The sequence below is a fragment of the Oryctolagus cuniculus genome, chromosome 2, assembly GCF_964237555.1.
Source record: "Oryctolagus cuniculus chromosome 2, mOryCun1.1, whole genome shotgun sequence".
Lineage (NCBI taxonomy): Eukaryota > Metazoa > Chordata > Mammalia > Lagomorpha > Leporidae > Oryctolagus > Oryctolagus cuniculus.
Window position 1 is genome coordinate 61,536,059 of NC_091433.1, and position 21,520 is coordinate 61,557,578.

The window sequence follows — 21,520 nt, forward strand, 5'->3', positions numbered from 1 at the left end:
TGGTACTTAAACCAAGCCCATATGGAATGTCAATGCCACAGGTGCAGGTTTAACCTACTAAGCCACAGCGTTTGCCCATTAACATATATACAAATATTTATAATGCTTTTTTTTTTCCTTCCATGGGTTTGTTTCCTGATTACACTAACTTTTAAAGCCTTGTGCATATGTTTTTGAATGCTGGTTTGCACATTTGAACTTTCTCTCTCTACATCAGTGATGTTTTTCCTACATTTTTCTTCCACATACCTGTTCCCCAATCCTGAACTATACTCTTTATTTGCAGTCTTCCTACTAGCTGTGGCAATATTGTGGAATTCAGAGCTACAGCTGAGTAACGCCTGCAGCCTGCTTCTCCTACCTTCCTAGCTAAACAAGTTTACAGAGTAGTTACAGGGAAGGCTCAGTAGTGCACCTTTTCACCTCCTTTCAAGGACAGAGGGAATCAACAACAAATCTTTACCCCAGGCTGTGTGTCTGGCTCCAACTCCATCTGTCATTTGCTGACTGAAATACTCACTGTCTTCCTGGGGGGTGAAAATCTAGGCAGCCTTTGCTTCTATTCTGAGAGCAAGTCAGCAGATTACTTCCATTTTGTGGTTGTCTGCTTCTGTTCTGTTTATTATCTATGCAGTTTTTAAAAATATTTTGACTGCAAATTTTGACTCTGATTATCATAGTGTTTGAAACAGAGAAAGAATTCAAAGTATGAACCTGCAGTGTCATCAGATTAGGGATTTTCTTAACATACATATTTTATACAGGAAGCCAGTACTAGTTATCTTTTCTCTTTACAAAGAAGTCATAATAAGTATTTATATATATTTCACAGTGCTTCATTCACACTCAGCATCTTTTATGTTGAAGACGTTCATCTTTTTCCCCAAGCTTTATTTATATATTTGAAAGAGAGAGAGAGAGAGAGAGAGAGAGAGAGAGAGATATTTACCTGCTGCCTCACTCTCCCAATGCCCACAACAATCTAAAAGCTGGATTTCCAACTGGATCTTCTATGATCTCTCGTCTGCTCCTTCTCAGGATGCACATTAGCAGAAAGCTGCATCAGAAGCAGAGCCAGGACTTGACCCCAGGGACTCCTCTCTCGGATATGGCTGACTCACGCAGAGGCTTAATCCATTGTGCTACAATGTCCTGTCTGTCATCTTGTGTGAATCAAGTTGGTTTGACAGTAATGATAACATTTTCTGCTTTCGAATACGCCTTTTTTCTTTTTTTTTTTTTTTAAATACAAATAGTATGGAATAGTAAGGTTAGGAGTTAGACAACAACAGGAAAAGTCCGGCTGTTATATATGTGCATTAGTTTTTATATTTCTATTATAAAATTCCTGCCAAGGTTTCATGAATTCCATATTAGATGTTTTATTCTGTTTTATATGTCATTGTTCTTTACCTCAAAAATATAAAAACAAGCTTAAAGTGATTCCATTTATGTAGCCTGGTTTGTTTATGTGAATAGCCTCAGGATTTGTGCATGGAGGAGATTTTGACAACCTCAGTTATTTTGTACATTTAGCTGGTGAGCATATAATTGCATTAGTGCTCCCAGATGTCTGTTGACATAGGTATTATTTGAAAAAAAAAAAAAAAAAGTCGGCCGGCGCCGCGGCTCACTAGGCTAATCCTCCGCCTAGCGGCGCCGGCACACCGGGTTCTAGTCCCGGTCGGGGCGCCGGATTCTGTCCCGGTTGCCCCTCTTCCAGGCCAGCCCTCTGCTGTAGCCAGGGAGTGCAGTGGAAGATGGCCCAGGTGCTTGGGCCCTGCACCCCATGGGAGACCAGGAAAAGCACCTGGCTCCTGGCTCCTGCCATCGGATCAGCGCGGTGCGCCGGCCGCAGCGCGCTGGCCGCGGCGGCCATTGGAGGGTGAACCAACGGCAAAGGAAGACCTTTCTCTCTGTCTCTCTCTCTCACTGTCCACTCTGCCTGTCAAAAAAAAATAAATAAATAAAAAAAAATAAAAAAAATAAAATAAAAAAAAAAGAAAAAAAAGTTAAATACATGAAGGTATACATTCTGCTATTCTTCCAGTTTCTATCTATGAATATGGCAGATCCAGAAAAGTACACTTTACTTCAAGTCTCCATATAATAGTTTTTATATTTTAGTGTTTTTCAGTTTAATTACTATCTAAAGGTAGCTGAATATAATATACAAAATAAAATGTACATTATTCACATTATGTGTTCCTATAATGTAATGCAAAAAAATCTGTATAATATGCTTTTAAATTCTTAGTTTAAAACAATTTTGCTCTTACAACTCACTAGGAAGAATTTTACAAAAAACTTCATATATCCTTCCCTTCATTTAAATATCTAAATATTTTGAAAGTAGAAAATAAATTACTGATGTGATTTCCTTCTACCTTCAAGTTCTACCATGAATGTTTTCTAAAAACAGGTTTTTTTATTTAACCAGAGTTCAAATATCAAAATCAGAAAATTAGCACGAGCAAAATATCATTATCCAATCTTCACTTCTTGTTCAAACCATACCAATTATTCTACTAATATTCATTATAATGAATATGGCAAAATAATTATTTTCCTGGTAGAGGATCCCACCTAGCACCCCATGTAGCACACAGCTCGTCATTGTCCTGTCACCTGGAACAATTCCGCAGAATCACTTTTGTCGTGCATAACTCACTTTTTTAAGAGAACGAGCTCTTAGATTTGTTGAATGGCTTTTGTGATATTTCTTCATGATTGCATTATGTATTGTTAGCAGGAATACCACAAAATCAATGCTGCTTCCTTCTCAGTGAGTTATAGTGCCAGGCATATGATAATTTTTCCCTTTACTGTGAGATAAACTTTGATCATTTGGTTTTCTTCACTTTAATTTTTCCACCGTCTCATTGCAATCAATTTGGAATAAACTGATGATCTCTGAGACCATGCAAACAATTTGAATGTTGCTTTTCCAAAATTCTGGGGAACAGAAATGTTTCTAATTTCAGATGTTTTTTCCCTAGATTTTGGAATGTTGTATATATGCAGTGAAATATTTTGGATTATGACCCAAGTCTAAATTTCAATTATTATACATACCTTAAACATATACCCTAAAGGTAACTTTATATCATATTTTAAATAATTTTATGTTTGAAACAACGTTTCATGATGAGAAATTTTTCCACTGTGGTATCATGACCGAAGTCCAAAACTTTAGATTTTTGAGCATTTCAAATTTCAGAATAGAGATGTTCATCCTGCAACTCACATCTGCTTTTTTAAATTTTAAAATATTTGTTTTATTTTAATAATTTTACTAGAAAGGTGGGAAGACAGAATGGCAAACAGATGGAGTTCTTCTATCCATTGTCTCTTCACCCACATGGCTGCAGCACCCAGGGCAGGGCTGGGCCAGGCCAAAGCAAGGATCCTGGAACTCAATCCAAGTCTGCCTCATGGATGGCGGGGAAGCAAACCCTTGAGCCATCATTTAATGCTTCTCAGGATGCACATTAACAGGAAGCTGAACAGGAAGTCGAGGATCCTGTAATGAACCAGACTCTCTGATGTAGGACGTGGGCATCTGATGTGTGCCTTAATTGTCCCAAACATGAATTCCCTCGTGCCATTTAAAACATTATTAACAGACAACCATACTTCTCTCCTTCCATCTCTCCCTGCCTCAACCCTCTCCTTCCTTTCTTTCTTCCTTTAATTAAATTTTTGCAAAAATGTAATTTTAATTATATTTTAATTCCAGGCTTAATTCACCACAAACCATAATATTCAACAAGTAATAAGTAGAAAGCCCACTGTTCCACGGGAGTATATACAAGGGCTAAGAACAATAATCAGGCCGGTGCCGCTGCTCATTAGGCTGTCCCGGTTGCCCCGCTTCCAGGCCAGCTCTCTGCTGTGGCCAGGGAGTGCAGTGGAGGATGGCCCAAGTCCTTGGGCCCTGCACTCCATGGGAGACCAGGGTAAGTACCTGGCTCCTGCCATCGGATCAGTGCGGTGCGCCGGCCACAGTGCGCCGACCGCGACAGCCATTGGAGGGTGAACCAACGGCAAAAGGAAGACCTTTCTCTCTGTCTCTCTCTCTCACTGTCCACTCTGCCTGTCAAAAATAATAATAATAATAATAATAATAATGTAAAAATAAAAAAAGAAAAGAACAATAATCAAATAATAAGATGTATACTTCATTCTTATGCATTTTTTGTCCACTATATTAGTATGCAGTTCATTTTTTTCATGAAATAATTGTTGTTTCAAGTAGTGATTTTCTAACTGTATCATTAAATTTAGACTTATTAGTTGGCATTCCATCCCTATAAAGCCTTTTGTACTGTCTCATTTAATTATTTATAAAAGTATTTAATTTTGGGACAGGCACTGTGGCCCAGTGGGTTAATGCCGTGCCCTGAAGCACTGACATCCCATATGGGCACCAGTTCGAGACCCGGCTGCTCCACTTCCTGTCCAACTCTCTGCTATGGCCAGGGAAAGCAGTAGAAGATGGCCCAAGTCCTTGGGCCCCTGCACCCGCGTGGGATACCCAGAAGAAGCTCCTGGCTCCTTCCTTTGGATCCTCACAGCTCCAGCCGTCGCGACCATCTGGTGAGTAAACCATCGGATGGAAGACCTCTCTCTCGCTCTCTCTCTCTGCCTCTCCTCTCTCTGTGTAACTCTGACTTTCAAATAAATAAATAAATCTTTTTAAAAAGTATTTAATTTTAAAAATATAGACTCATTGCTTCCAATTTTGATTTGTTGTCTGTAATCTGTTACTATCGTTACTGATGGTAATGATATATAATATACATCAGAATGTTACAGATTTGACTTCTGAAGTTCCCTCCAATTTCACTCCTGTGTCCATTCATATTTTACCCTTATTCTTCGTGTAGCCTTTACTATGAGGTGTAAAAGATAAGCCAGATTCAATGTTTTTTCCACCAACACATCAAGAATTTGATGTTTCTCCAAGAAATTCTGTTATCCCAGAAATTGTTTTTTTTTTCATGCGAAATATATTTAGAAGCCAAAATACATGCACTTGGAGTGCTTACAAATACTACTGGGTTGTCATTGCTTCTCAGTCTTTTCATCAGACAGAGCTGTGAAATATACACCTGAGTATGTAGAGCTCACCCTCTTTCCAGCTGTGGGGTGCTCCATTGTGTGGAGCTCATATGAACTTTTTAAGCTTTTTCAAATTTTAACAAATTCAAACTATGTTATGAATATCTTGTACATATATAGTTTTGAAGTATGTCTATTGGCAATTTCTAGAAGTGAAAACCCTAGTTAGAAGATAAAATTCATGAATTTTGTTGAATTTTGTCAAGTAAGTTGCATGAATTTGTACTTTCACGGCTACTTAATGAAACTGCTTCATTTCTCATAACCTCTCCCATAGAATGTCTTCATTTTTGGAAAAAATTTTTTGCCATTCTCTTAAGTGATAGTGTGCCTGGAAGTTTTATTTTCCACTTCTTCCATTATGAGAAACATTGCACAGATTTTATTTTGTTGGAAGGCCTTTTGGCCAACTTTTTTTTCTTTAGCATTTTTTACAACATTTTTATCATAAATTTTAAAAATTTGTTCTGAATTTTATAATTTCCAAATTCCAAAGTGCTTTGTACATTAGAGATCTTAGCCCTTCATATCTTAGGTACATTGTATTTTCTGTCTTAAAATTCTCAGTTGGCTCTGGTGTTTACAGTGGTTTTTACTCAAGAGAAGATGTTTGTTATGGCTAAATTTATCCATCTTTCATTTTTGTTTTTAAATACTAATGTCATGTTGTATTTTTTATTTAAACCTTTTCCACACCTATGTTACAGAAAAAAATTCCATGTTTTCTGATTTTTGTAAGATGTCTTTCTGTTCTTGTTAAGTGTTTGTTTACCTTTGAATCTCAGGTTTACTTTGAGCTTATGCTAGTGTATGTTATGAGATTGGGATCCACTAGTACAAGTTTTTCAAATGACCAGACAGTTATCCCAGCACTATTTATTAAAGAATCTGTCTTTGACCTGAGGGTTCACATGATATTTTTATCAGATATTAAATTCCATATGTGCCGAGGCCTATTTCTGGACAGTCTATGTTATTAGATTAGTACAAGTGCTGACTTCTGTTCCAATACTCTGATAATATAAAGGATTTGTATGTTAGAGTATTCTGTAGTGACAACCTCTCAATGTAGCTTTTTTTTTTTAATGATTTCCTGTTTTTGCATGTCTGATTTCATTTTCCCTATGAACTTAATTATCAACTTTTCTTGCTCTTTATAAGATTTTGTTGGCATTTTATAGAAAGTACATTACACTTAAAATGACTTATGAGAACTGACATCTTTATGACAGTGAATCATTCCATAGATGAGTAAAAGTGATCTCCATTTTCTTCAGTTTACTCTTCAGTCTTTCTAGAAAAATGCACTTATTTTTGAAGCCTAGAAAATATGGATATAATGAGCATCTAATTTATAATGACATATAATGACATCTAATTTCCAAGGTTTTAGTTAATTTTTACTTTTAAAAATCATTGTTTAGGATATCTCATTAAATTATGTAAAATACCAACATCTATCCTTTCCTTAATTTTTGCATACATAGTAAATTTTTCTTCCTACTCTAGTGCTTTAAACATTTGCTGTCACCTCTTTATTTTATATCTGTTTCCTGTTAAAAAGCAACTTCATGGAAACTTTAGTTTCCTTGTTTTTCATGTATTTTAAGTTATATGGAATAAAACATGCTAATGACAAATTGTTTATGTGTAAATTTGACAGCATTTACACAAGTAACACTTGTGTTACACAAGCAAGTTTATGGATAAATTTGACAGCATTTACACAAGTAACACTATCAAAACTGATATTTCTGACATAGACTTAAACTGATCACCTAAATAAGTTTGCCATAATGGTGTCAGATAACATGAGGGAATACACATAAGTTACTCAATAAAAATGATATTTAATTATGTATTTTATTGCTATGGGATTTTTAAATCTTTTTATTTTAAATAGAGCTAGTTATCTTTTGCTACTTAAAAAATATAGCTTTGGGGGCCAGTACTTAGCATAGCAGTTAAGACTGAGGCTGGGACATTGGCAACCCATGTCAGAGCGCTGAATGTGAGTCCAGGTTCCCCTCCCAGTTCCAACTTAGTGATAACGCACAACCCGGGGGCCAGTGATTGGGTCCCTGCCAGTTGCAGGGAGACCTTGACTGAGTCTAGGCTCTGAACAAGCAGATGGGGGCTCTCTCTGATCTCTCTCTCTCTCTCTCTCCCTCTCCATCTTTTAACATCTTGGTTTCTCTGCTTTTCCAATATATCAAACACATTTAGTTTTTTTGATAAGCAGAGTGGACAGTGAGAGAGAGAGACAGAGAGAAAGGTCTTCCTTTGCCGTTGGTTCACCCTCCAATGGCCGCCGCGACCGTGGCCGGTGCCAGCGCACCGCGCTGATCCGATGGCAGGAGCCAGGTGCTTCTCCTGGTCTCCCATGCGGGTGCAGGGCCCAAGGATTTGGGCCATCCTCCACTGCCTTCCCGGGCCACAGCAGAGAGCTGGCCTGGAAGAGGGGCAACCGGGACAGAATCCGGCGCCCCAACCGGGACTAGAACCGGGTGTGCCGGCGCTGCAAGGCGGAGGATTAGCCTAGTGAGCCGCAGTGCCAGCTACATCAAACGTATTTTCAAAAATTAATAAAATATATAGTTATGTAAATAGGAAATATTATAAAAGTATTAATTTGTATATAAATAATATTTGCTTCAAAAATTATTTTCTAACATATTAAAATTTTAAAATAGCAAATTTGAAAACCTAAAGTTTTCATTGAAACCCTATATACTTTCCTACACCTTCATTAAAACCTAATGTTGAGGTCAATGTTGTGGTGCAGTGGTTTCAGTTGCTGCCTGCAATGTGGGCATCCCATTTGAGCACCAGTTGGAGTCCCAGCATCTCAGCTTCTAATCCAGCTCGCTGCTAATGCTCCTGGGAAAGTAGTAGAAGATGGCCCTAGTGCTTGGACCTGTGTCACCCATACGCAATTCCCAGATTGATTTCCTGGCTCTTGTCTTTTTCCTGGCCAATCCCTGGCTATTGCTGCCATTTGGGAAATGAACCAGAGATTGAAAGATCTCTCCCTGTCTTTGTCTCTCTGTCTCTTTCTGTAGCTCTGTTCATCAAATAAATGAATAAATAAAACTTTAAAAATCGTGTTATTATTGCCCAACAAATATCAACTTTTTTTCATCCATCAACATATTCGTTAAATTTATTTATGACACCTTTCAACATGAAATAGAAACATCACTATTTCTTTTCCTAAATGCGTCAGAATTCATATCATTAAGAAAGATTCAATATTTGGTTGCAATTTTTCCTTCTGATGTAAAATTTAATCATAAAAATGTGCAAATCTTAATTACCTACTCACTAGGTTCTGAAAAATGCCTACACTATGTAATCTCTATCTCCACCAAGATTTAAAACAATAGCATCCCATCAGATGTTTCCTTATGCCACATTTCAGTCAAGCCCATCACACTACATACCAAAATAAGCATCTAACTTTTTTCAAGAAAAATTTGTGCTGTGATTCTAGAAACTCATATTTCACATAGATTTCTTAGTATAAGGTTTCCTTATATTATCATACTGGTTTTGCTTTCAATCAGAGTTGTTGCTTCTATCCATAATTTGGTTTTCTTCATGGTATAGTAGTGTTCAATTGCTGGAATATACCAGTTTCTTCATTGATCAGTGTCACAGTCACTTCCAGTTTTGAATTATTATCAAATTATGAATATTCTTGTACAGATTTTTTGTGACCAGACATATATATTGTTTTTAATTTTTTAAATTTATTTTCATTTTAATTGAATGGCAGAGAGACAGACAATACCTTCCATCCACCGTTCACTGTCCAATTTCCAACAGCGGTCAGGGCTGTTCTGAAGCGAGAACCCCACAACTCAATCTGTGTCTCCTATTTGCTGGCAGTGGCCTAAGTACTTGAGCCATCATCTGCTGCCTCTCAGGTATCACAATAGCAGGAAGCCAGATCAGAAGCAGAGGAGCTGGGATTCAAAGCACACATTCCAATATGTAATGTGGGCTTCCCAAGAAGCATTTTAACCGCTGTGCCAACCATCCTTTCCCATGAACATGCTTTTTATAATTTTTTTTTTATTTGACAAGTAGAGTCATAGACAGTGAGAGAGAAAGACAGAGAGAAAGGTCTTCCTTCCATTGGTTCACTCCTCAAATGGCCGCAACGGCTGGAGCTACGCCAATCCGAAACCAGGAGCCAGGTGCTTCCTCCTGGTCTCCCATGTGGGTTCAGGGCCCAAACACTTGGGCCATCCTCCACTGCACTCCCGGGTCACAGCAGAGAGCTGGAGTGGAAGAGGAGCAACCAGGATGAGAACCCAGCACCCACATGGGATGCCGGCGTCACAGGCGGAGGATTAACCAAGTGAGCCATGGTGCCAGCCCAGCTTTCAATAATTCTTAAAAGTATTTTAGCAATTATAGTACTACATCATGAAGCAAGTGAATGGTTAGTTTACAGGAACTTTCCATCAGTTCATGAGAATTCTTGTTGCTAAACATATTTGTCAAGATTAGCTTGACAGGTTTTTTTTTTTTTTTTAATTTTGTTTGTCATTCTGGTGACTATGTTAAGATATTTCGTTTTGGTTTTCTATTGCATTTTCACAATAACAAACATTTTGAGCATTTTTCAACTGTGTAATGGTAACTTGTATATCCTCTATTTTATAATGTCTAGACTTTTTATCTGATTTATTGTGAAAAGTATATGTGCATCCTGTTTATGAGGCATTTGTCAGATATGTATTTTATGATTTTTTAACTAATGTTGCCTATATATCCTTTACAAATGTCTCTGCCATGGTTTGGATCTGTATGTCTCTACCAAATTTATATGACAGAATTTCGTAACCTTTGTGATATTCTGAAGGTCTGAGGCCTTTGGGGAAGGGATTAAGTCATGAGTATAGAGCACACATACATAGGATAAATGCTTCTATCAAACAAATTGAAGGGAGTACCCCATTCCCTTTTTGTTCTTTTTAAATATTTATTTATTTATTTATTTATTTTTGGATTTTATTTTAGAAATATGTTCTCTCTTAAGTTAGTGTGTTCACATGATGGAAGATTTCATGAGAGGTAATTTCCTAGTTGCATATCCAATTATTTTCTCATTATTTGTGGAAAAATCATTCTTATAGAAATCTTATTGGTCTCATGCTTTTGTAAAATATCCAATGACTTTATAAAATCAGCTGTATTTCTGAACTACTCATTATGTTTATTGATCTATTTTTATATATTACCAGTGCCATGCTATTTTGGTTATTCTAGATACACAATAGCCATGAAATCAAATTTCATATCCTCTTGTATTTCTTATTTTTCAAGATTTTATTTGGTATTCAAGGTCTTTGGCATTTCCATATTTCCATATAAACTTTATAGTTACCTTGTCAATTTCCTTTTTTGATAATACCTCTGGCATTTTAATTAGGAAAACTGTAAGTATATGAATCAATTTGGAAGAATTGAAATTTGGATAATATCAAGTCATCCATTTCATGAACACTGTGTGTATTTGTGTGTATATGTGTATGTATGTATATGTGTATTCATATAAATATTTAAAATTTTTTCTCAGTATGGTTTCAAGAATTTATAAGGATACTAGTAAAACGTTTGATTATACTTTTGTCAAAAAATGTCCCTAGGGGTTGGTCTTGTGATTCTGTAGTTGAGTCTAGGCTATCTGCTTCTTTTTTTTTTTTTTTTTTAGATTTATTTATTTATTTGACAGGTAGAGTTACAGATAGTAAGAGAGAGACAGAGAGAAAGGTCTTCCCTCATTGGTTTACTCCCCAAATGGCCGCCACAGCCAGAGTTGTGGTAATCCAAAGCCAGGAGCCAGGTGCTTACTGGTCTCCCATGTGGGTGCAGGGGCCCAAGGACTTGGGGCATCCTCTACGGCTATCCCAGGCCACAGCAGAGAGCTGGACTGGAAGAGGAGCAACCAGGACTAGAACCGGCACCCCTTAGGGATGTCGGCGCAGCAGGCGGAGGATTAACCCAGTGCGCCAGGGCACCGGCCCCAGCTGTCTGCTTCTGATCCAGCTCCCTGTTGAGGTGTCTATGAAAGCAGCAGCAGCTGGCCAAAGTACCTGGGCTCCTGCCACTCGCATGGGAGAACCAGATGGAATTCCAGAGTGCTGTATTCAGCCTGACTCGGCCGGGACATTGCAGATGACATCTCTCGCTCTCTCTCTCAATCTCTCGCTCTCTCGCTCTCTTGCTCCCTTGCTCTCCCTGCATTGCTCTCTTCAGACACAGCATCTGCTTGTTCCTCCACCTTGGACTTTGTAGCCTCAGGATGTGAGAAATAACTGTGGCTTATAAAGTACCCAGTCAGAGGTATTTTCTGGCATCAACAAAAAATGAATTAAACTCTCATTTTAGAAATGTGGATATTTCTTGAGTAGAATTTTCATCTTTTGAAATTAACCACAAAGTGTCATCTCTAAGTTTGTATTTCAAAATATCACCAATATTCAGGGTAAGAAAAATTCAACTTTCCCTATTCTTCAATGTAACCTGCAACCAAGATGCAACTAGAAAATCTTTTATAGGGGCTGGCTTTCGTCAACCAGAGTCCCTTAACCCAGAGTTAATTCTTTAAAACAGTTCCTACAAAATTGTAGTTTTTATTTCTTTCAAAAAATAGTGTTCAGACACCTTATTGTTTATTAATTCAACAAACACTTATAACTTTGTTCTAGTTTCTGGGTATTCTTCTGAGGGAAAACAACTGAACAAAACAGAACTCGCGTCAAAGAATATTAGAGGAGCCTGTGGAACAGTACCCAAAGACTTGAAGGAGGGGAACTGTCCTTTGAAATTCATTGTCTTCCTCTTTCATTTCAACACTCACCGTGTGCTGCAGCCTCATAGGATTACTCCAAGTCATGCTACCACTCTCTGTCTCTTCGCTTCTCAATAAGTTAAATTTTTATAAGGAGAGAGGCAGGCATTTGGCATAATGGTTAAGATGCCAGTTAAAATGTCCATGCCCTATTCAGTGTGCCTTGATTTGATATCTGGCTCCATCTCCTTACACCAGTTTCTGCCAGTGTAGACTCTAAGAATGATTGATGATGGCTCACGTAATTGAGTGCTTTCCACCCATATGCGAGACCTGGATTGCTTTCCTGGATCCCAGCTTTGGCCCCAGACATTGCTGGTGTTTTGCCATTGCAGGCATTTGGAGAATGAACAGGTGAATGGGAGCTTTCTCTCTTTCTTTCTTCTTTCTTCCTCTCTCTTTCTCTCTTCCTCTCTTTCTCTTTCTCACTCTCTCTGTCTCTCTTGCTCTCTCATTGTAACTCTAAAATAAATTTTAACAAATAGCTTACAGATACTGAACAACACTAAATACAGAAACATAAGAATGCTTTTGTTACCCAACTAACATGCTGCTGTGTTTTCACCTACATTTTGTGTACTCTTGGAGTCTTCTCATGACAATTTTGTATTTTTCAATGTAGAAAAAATAAAATTAATTTAGTTTTTCTTCTAGAGTAATGTACTATAATTTATTATTATTTTTTAATAACTGGGACACACAATGCATGCAACTTCACATGCAAATGTGCTTACCTTCTATCAGTCTGGGTCTTAAACAAGGGGTAAGTTCATTTATGATATTCATCAAAGATGTAGGGTGCAGAAGTCTTAGTTGTGGTGTAACAGGTAAAGCCACCGCCTGAGACACCAGCATTCCATATGCACGCCAGTTCATGTCCCTGCTGCTCACTACAAATCCATCTCTGCATTAACAGCCTGGGAAAAGCATCAGAAGATGGCCCCATGTGTTTTGGCCAGTGCCATCCTTATGGGTGACCCAGAAGAAGCTCTGGGCTCCTGGCTTTGGCCTGGCCCAGATCTGGTCACTGCAGCCATCTGGGGAGTGAAAGAGTAGACAGAGTCTCTCTCTCTCTCTCTCTCTCTCTCCTCTTTGTAGTCTTTCAAATACACAATCCTTCTTAAAGAAAAGATATATGGTGCAATTAGAATATATATTGTATTCTCATGTTTATTTATGACTTGAAAATTTTGTCCCTTTGTGTTTTCAGTGTTTTGTGCCTGGCAATTGAATATTTTTACATGCTTGATAATTTTCTACAATCTAGCCTTTTATATTGCATATTTGAAGCATATGTTTCTCTTTGAGCCTCACTCCTAAAATCGCTGATGCCACAGTACATAAGGGTATGATAATGTGACTTCTGGTCTTGAGAAATTTGTGTCATGTGGTTGATGAGTCAGTTCAGTGATGATAGGATTATTTCTTAAGGTCAGTCCTCTCCATAACTGTTGCATCTAGTAGTACTTGAATTACACACAGATGTGATATTAAACTTTAAATACCCCAGTCGCCACAAAATGGGTTTATTATCTATTAAATTTCCTCTTAACCAAATCCTTAAAACTGACTGTATATCACTGTGAATGTTGTGGATGAAGGGAAGACAGAATGAGATGAAACAGAATTAAGATTATGGATTACAAAGTCTTTCCTTTGAAATGTTTTAAAAATTTTGAGATTTGAACATATTTTTAGGATGATGCTTAACTGGACATTGGAAAGGGAACACTTATAAGCGAAAGTTACTAAAGCTTAAGTTTCACGAACTTTATGATAAAGTTATCTCTGTTATTAATTGTTTTGAATGGCCAGTGCCATGGCTCACTTGGCTAATCCTCCGCCTGTGGCATCTGCACCCTGGGTTCTAGTCCCTGTTGCTCCTCTTCCAGTCCAGCTCTCTGCTGTGGCCCGGAGTGCAATGGAGGATGGCCCAAGTGCTTGGGCCCTTGCACCCGCATGGGAGACCGGGAGGAAGCACCTGGCTCCTGGCTTCAGATCCGCACAGCGCACCTGCTGTAGTGGCCATTTGGGGCGTGAACCAACGGAAGGAAGACCTTTCTCTCTGTCTCTCTCTCTCTCTCTCACTGTCTATAACTCTTCCTGTCAAATAAAAAAAAAAATTGTTTTGAATATATTTTCTGCTCTTTTAATTAATGTTAAAATAACTACCCCAACATTTTTATTACTTAGAATTCCCTTTTTAATATGGACAGATTTTACTGTATTGGCTTATTTCTGCAGACCTATTTGCAGAAGGAACATTAGCACTACTTTTAGTTTAAATTACTTTGTTCATTTGCGTTTGTATGAGTTTTCCTTTTGATTTTCCCACCTTCTCTGTTCTTTTCTTTTTTCCATGCTAAAGAGGTACTTCTTTTCATGCATGTAGCTACCACTCCAAGTTACCTGGCTCATATGGTGTTTGGGATTATGGAAAGAGTCCCCAGTCTTCACCCAGAAATGCAAAGCAGATGATGTTTCTCAACTAGAACCTGCAGAGAGCACTTGACAAAGAGGTATTTACCAATGGGTCAAATGACTGTTTTTGCTAAATTGAAGGGACCTGATGCTCACCTTGAAGGGCATAGCTGGTTTTCTGTTTTAGTTACAACCTGGTAACCATGTGACTGTGGAATTTGTTTTGTTTCCGACAACCCCAATACCAAGATAACTCTTACAGTTCAGTGCTCTTACCATCTGTCACCTAAATTTCTTATTACTTTTGTCTTTCTGCCTTTCATATACTTTGTTGTTACTGCTTCAGCTTTTTGCATATGAAACATAAATCTTTAACAATGTATGTTTGTACTATTCTTACAGGTTTTTAAATTTTTTTAATTCCTTCTATTTTCTTTCTTCTTCTTTTAAAACATATTTATTTTGAAAAGCAGTGTTACAGAGAGGCAGAGGCAGAGAGAGAGAGAGAGGTCTTCCATCCACTGGTTCACTCCCCAAATGGGGGCAACAGCCAGAGTTGGGCCAATCTGAAGCCAGGAACCCAACAAGAATGCAGGGGCCCAAGGACTTGAGTCTTATTGCTTTTCCAGGCCATAGCAGAGAGCTGAATCAGAAGCGGAGCAACCAGATCTGGAACCATCACTCAAATAGGATGCCGGCACTGCAGGTGGTAGATTTACCTGCTCTGCCACAGTGTGAGCCCCTTCTTATATTTTCAACTCAGGGTATTGTTAGACTGACACAGAGTCGGGAAATTTTATTATTTGACCATTTTGTGAAATATAAGGGATGGATTTTTCAGTAAACTATCCCCTACCCACTGCACAATCATATAGCCCTTGCTCATTTCATCCTCTCCGACTTTATACTTTTGTTTTATTGTCATGTTTTTTATCTCTAATTTCAAAGCTTCTAGAATAGACTTCTAGTCAGCAATTTCCTAATATTTTTAAACAATGTCATCTAAGTGAATTATACCATTTGGAATGTTTTCTTTACCATAAACTTTTGAGTTTTATCAAGGAAAAAGGAACATAATCCTCATGTACAAAATCAGGGACTATATACATAATCAGTGGGGGAGAATTTGTGTATAACCAATGGATTCAGCAACCATGGATTCAAGCAACCTCAGGTCAAAATATCTGGAAAATAATTTCATCTGGACTAAATATGTACACATGTTTTTACTTTGTCATTATTTCCAAAAGGATACAATATAGCTACTATATACGTAGCATTTATGTTGTATTCCATTTTATAAGTAATATCGGGATGGTTGAAAGTACGTGGGAGGATGAGTGTAGATCCCATGCAGATACAAGTACTATGCCATTTTATACCAGGGATTGAACATCTAAGGATTTGGGTATCTGCAGGCATCCTGGAATCAATCCTCCTCAGGTATCAAGGAATGCTGGGTGTGTGTGTGTGTCTGTGTGTGTGTCTGTATGTGTATTTAAAGAGAAAAATTTTGGGGACCAGTGCTGTGGCGTAGCAGGTAAAGCTGCTGCCTGTAGTGCTGGCATCCCATATGGGCACCGGTTTGAGTCCTGGCTGCTCCTCCTCTGCTTCAGCTCTCTGCTATGGCCTGGGAAAGAAGTAGAAGATGGTCCAAGTCCTTGGGCCCCTTCACCCATGTGGGAGACTCGGAAGAAGCTCCTGGCTTCAGAACAGCTCAACTCTGGCCGTTGCGGTCATTTGGGGAGTGAACCAGCGGAATGGAAGAACTTTCTCTCTCTCTCTCTCTGTAACTCTTTAAAAAAAATAAAATAAATCTTTAAAAAGTAGATTTTGAATATATACCTTTCTGATAACATCCCAGTAGTCTTGGCTGTGGTGTTGTGTGGTAAGTGACAGTATTTCTTCATAAGTCTTGTCCTAAACACTGTCACAAACCTAAGCATGCGAAGTAGCCCAACTAGCACTGAAAAATGTGATGAAAACTTGATATTCATATACAGAAAAAGGACTATCCTTTCTTACGGCCAAAACAGCATTTTACAATTGTAATCTTTCTGAGATGGTCAGAAGGTGAGGCTTCTATTTGTAGAAAATATAGGAAGGAAAAATATGCTTTGACTCCTCTTTCCCTAAAAATTCAATATTAGACTATCACAGATAAAGTCACAAACTGAGGTAACAAATACAAAGAATAATAGGAACATTAATTACATGCACTTTGAGAACACAAAGGATAATTTTGTCATTTCTGGTGTATGTTTAGAAGAAAAACTTCCAAAAATATATTATTTTGTATGAAAGAAAGTTTTATTATTTAAGCACTACATAGTATGTGTTTCCATGAAGAATATGAATATGCAAAGATAATCAAATGTTTAAGCATGTAAATACAAACTTTTGACAAATCTGTTTTCTGAAAAAGGTGTCATCATTCCTTGGGAAAGATTATAAGCTCTTTACATAAGCAAAATTAAATGATATTTTGGTACTCCTTTATCATTAATAAAAATTCATTTGCTTTGTATTTGCTTATACACTTTTAGTGGTTCTTTGATTTTGCATAATGGTGTATCATATGTGCTTTTTGCAGATCATAAATTCTGTAATTCTTACGTTATATTACACTCCTAATGGGACTATGTACTAAGTACTACATAAATGTTTGAAGAACTCAGTTGAATCGAATCAGGCAGATTTTTTCCAATACACTTATTGTTCCAATGCAATTGTTTTGACTATGAATTTCTTATGCATTATAAGCATCCCAACACTGAAAGGAATAGAAAACAAAACTTTCACTCAATTTAAAGTATAAGAAAAAGATTGCAAATATTTTCTGAATACAGCCAGATAATGAGTGATTTAAGATTACTCAACTTTGCTCTTATAGGTTAAATCAGCTGTAAACAAGTGATAAATAAATGTATGTCCTTGTGTTGCAAGGAAATGTGATTAACAAAAACAGGTGCCAGTCTGCACTTGGCCATTGTTTAACAACTCTTGGTCTAGAATTTACATTACCACACTCAGCTATGCTCAAGACTATTCAGCTGCAAATATGCTTCATCTTCTTTTTCCTTTATTCTTATTTTTATTTTTCTTTCCCTCTTCTGTGTGGGTTAGGATCTTGTTTCTTATAATTAAATATTACCAGATATTTTTATTTATATATAAAGCATTTATGTACCAAGTTAGGCATGCTCTTGTTTTTTATGTATAATAAACTCTGCAGTGATGTAACTTTTACATTCTGGTTAAAATAAATTTATTATATATACAAATTTCTTTTTAGAGTTCATAGCTGCTTCACAATCTATGGGATAAACATGAACTGTCAGCTCTGCTTACAGAATGAAAACAGACCATGCTGCTCTCTTTTGTTTAAATTTCTCATGAAAAGCATCAATTAATTCAACATCAATTTGTCACTTAAACCTGATCCCCTCTTTCATCTGAGTAAGCCACAATGTGTATCTTGAAAGATACTCACTTTTTTGTTTCTATCTCAGTGAGCTCTCATTTTCTAGATCCTTAGCCATAGGGTACTACTTTTTAATAGTTTCATTTCAAAAATGCCACACATAATGAAAAATTTAAGAAGTACTCAAGAGGTCCCGTGACAGTCAACGACTCTTAGGCACATGAGTTAGGCTCTCTCAGGGAGCTTTCACCATAGATGACCTGGCAGGACTATGGGAAGAAAGGGAGGACTCTGACCCACATCATCATCATTCAGCCTGATTTTTATGAAAATGTTATTTTTAAAGGAAATTTCTGATAACATTCAAATATGCAGCTGTTCCTTAGAGATCTATGATAGGACTTGCAATTATTCCCACACTTAATAACTTTATCTAGATTACATGCTTACTATTAAACTCATCTTTACTTTTGGTAATATTATAAAGGAGCATAGCAAGAATTACATCATTATGTCATCAGATTTTTATTTTAGTGAGTGATTTTTTAAATTTTAATTTTAACTTTTAATTAGGTTTTAGCAGATTCAATGTGACTTGGTGATACAATTCTGAAAACATGATACTCCCTTCCTCCCTCCATTCCTTTTCTCTCCTCTCTCCCTGCAACCCTCTATCCTTCTCCCTTTCAAGCTCTTTTTTTTTTTTTTAGATTTTGAAATAACATATTTTAAATTTACATTACAGTAAAAAAGGCATAATATTTCACTGATTAGAAGTTTAACAAGTAAAAAGCTAAAAGACCCTAGTTTAGTGGAAATACAGATAACAGCTATTAACAATTATTGAGGGACAGGTACTGCGGCACAGCGGGTTAACGCCCTGGCCTGAAGCACCGGCCTCACATATGGGCACTGGTTCAAGTCCTGGCTGCTCCTCTTCTGATCCAGCTCTCTGCTCTGGCCTGGGAAAGCAGTAGAAGATGGCCCAAGTCCTTGGGCCCCTGCATCCATGTGGGAGACCCGGAAGAAGCTCCTGGCTCCTGGCTTTGGATCAGCACAGCTCTGGCTGTTGCGGCCATTTGGGGAGTGAACCAGTGGATGGAAGACCTTTCTGTCTGTCTGTCTGTCTCTCTCTCTCTCTCTCTCTTTCTCTGTCTCTCCTCTCTCTGCATAAGTCTGACTTTCAAGTAAATAATAAATCTTTAAAAAAAAACAATAATTGAATGGTGAAATGATCATTTCACCTATATACAGTAAATTGTCAAGTAATCACAGATCATTAAAAACTGTTTTAGGAAATATTTTGGTAGTATTTTTTCTTCAATTTCTCCCTTAAGAAAAGCAACGTTTACAGTTTGTATATTTTTTTTCAAATACCCTAATGCCAGGTACCTGTGACTATGACATTATTTGGACATAGAGACTTTGCAGAATCAGTTTAACAGGATATGTTTCTGGATAAGGATCAGTACTAATCCAATATCCCTGATGTCCCTACAAGAAGAGGAAAAGACACACAATTATATACACTCAAGGATAACGCTAAAGGGCCACAGGGGTAGAGCTTAAAGTTGCAATTTTTTTTTTTTATTTTTTGACAGGCAGAGTGGACAGTGAGAGAGAGAGACAGAGAGAAAAGTCTTCCTTTTGCCACTGGTTCACCCTCCAATGGCCACCACGGCCGGTGCTCTGTGGCCGGTGCACCGGGCTGATCCGATGGCAGGAGCCAGGTACTTATCCTGGTCTCCCATGGGGTGCAGGGACCAAGCACTTGGGCCATCCTCCACTGCACTCCCTGGTCACAGCAGAGAGCTGGCCTGGAAGAGGGGCAACCGGGACAGAATCCGGTGCCCTGACTGGGAATAGACCCCGGTGTGCCTGGGCCGCAAAGCGGAGGATTAGCCTAGTGAGCCGCGGCGCCGGCCTAAAGTTGCAAATTTGCAAGCAGAAGAACCCTAAGGATTGCCAACATCAGGAGCTGAGAGGAAGACATGGGACAGATTATCCTCTACAACCTTCAGAGACAGCATGACTTGGCTGAAACTTTCATTTCATATTTTTAGCCTCTAGAATATGAGATAATAATTTCCCATAGTTTAAAGCTAACCAATTTGTGTAATTTGTTACAGCAGATCAGGAACCTAATGCCATACCCATCATGTAGTCATTCAAATAATCACGCATTGTTCTTATAACTGGCCCATTTCTTCCCTAAAAATTTCAAGGGCAGAGTCTTAGTATCTTTGTTATATATAAATAAATTCCTACCACATGATATTAGGTTAATAAATATAACACAGTTGAATAATTGACCAGTAAACATTAGAAATATTAGAAATAATCTATAAAGGCAATCTTTTTGTATAATGATAGAAAGTCTATCTCTATGTCATAATTCCATTAGTGTTTCAATCTATCAATACTATATGTCACTTATACAATTTGCTGAACCTGCTGTTATAATTATGATCCAGAATGATCATGAGACTAGTGTTAATGAAAATCACAAACAGCTAAAAGATGTGAGGTAAGGAATTTTTAAATGAATATATTGTTGGAAAACATGAGAGGAGTAAGCAATATTCTATCAAACCTCGAAAATATTGTTTGTCATGTTTCCTAATCAAGGCAAAGACAGAAATTTGGGTAAAGGATGGAAGGCACACAGTAAATGTAAATGTGAGGATGAGTTGGCAAATTGTGCAGTCACAGTTTCATAATTGACTGTTACTATAGTATAGGATAAAAATTACCTAAGATCAGGGCCTTATTTTACATATTTTTACAAGCTGTGAAAAAATGTGCTTATAAGCTTTGACTTTTGTGTCAGGGAGAATTAGATTTAATTCCAAAATCAAACAATTATCTAATATGACACCATGAATAATAGCTTAACCTCTTTTATAACTTGGTTTCATTTGTAATCATCACTTATCTATTTTGTATATATGATCAGTCATTCTTTAATACAAGGGACAGGTTTGAAAATGGCTGATTCTATAATTGTGGCAGGAAATTATATGATGAACCTGTAGCATATTGTAGTTCAGATATTAAGGAAATACTCATGAAAATGTGGAGCTAGCGTTGTGGCACTGCATGCTAAGCCACCACCTAGAACACTAGCATTCCATACAGGAGTGCCTGTTTCATTCCAGGCTGCTGCTTTTCTGATCCTACTTCTTGTTAATGGACCTGGGAAGGCTGGGTGATGGCTCAAGTACTTGGGCCCTTATCACTCATCTGGAAGACGAGCATGGAGTTCCTGGTTCCTGGCTTCTGCCCAGCCCACACCTGGGTGTTGTAGACTTTTGGGAGAGACTCAACTGATGGAAGACCTCTCTCTCTCTCTCTCTCTCTCTCTCTGCTCTCATCCTCTCTTTCTGTTGTTCTGTCTTTCAAATAAACAAGTAAATAAATAAACTCACAAATAAATAAATAAAACTTAATTTTAAAAAGTGTAGGTATATTAGAAGGACATAAAAGCCAACTGGAAAAGCTCCCTATGGTCAAAGTTGAAACACTCTGAGCAATAAAATGAATAAATTCATAGTAGAGTATTACTAAAATATGCAGTAAATATCCTTGAATACATAATGATAAAAATAAATGAGCTGGAATGAATATACAAATATCTCATGCAGAAAATTCCACAAAGGGGCCCACCCTGTGTCACAGTGTGTTAA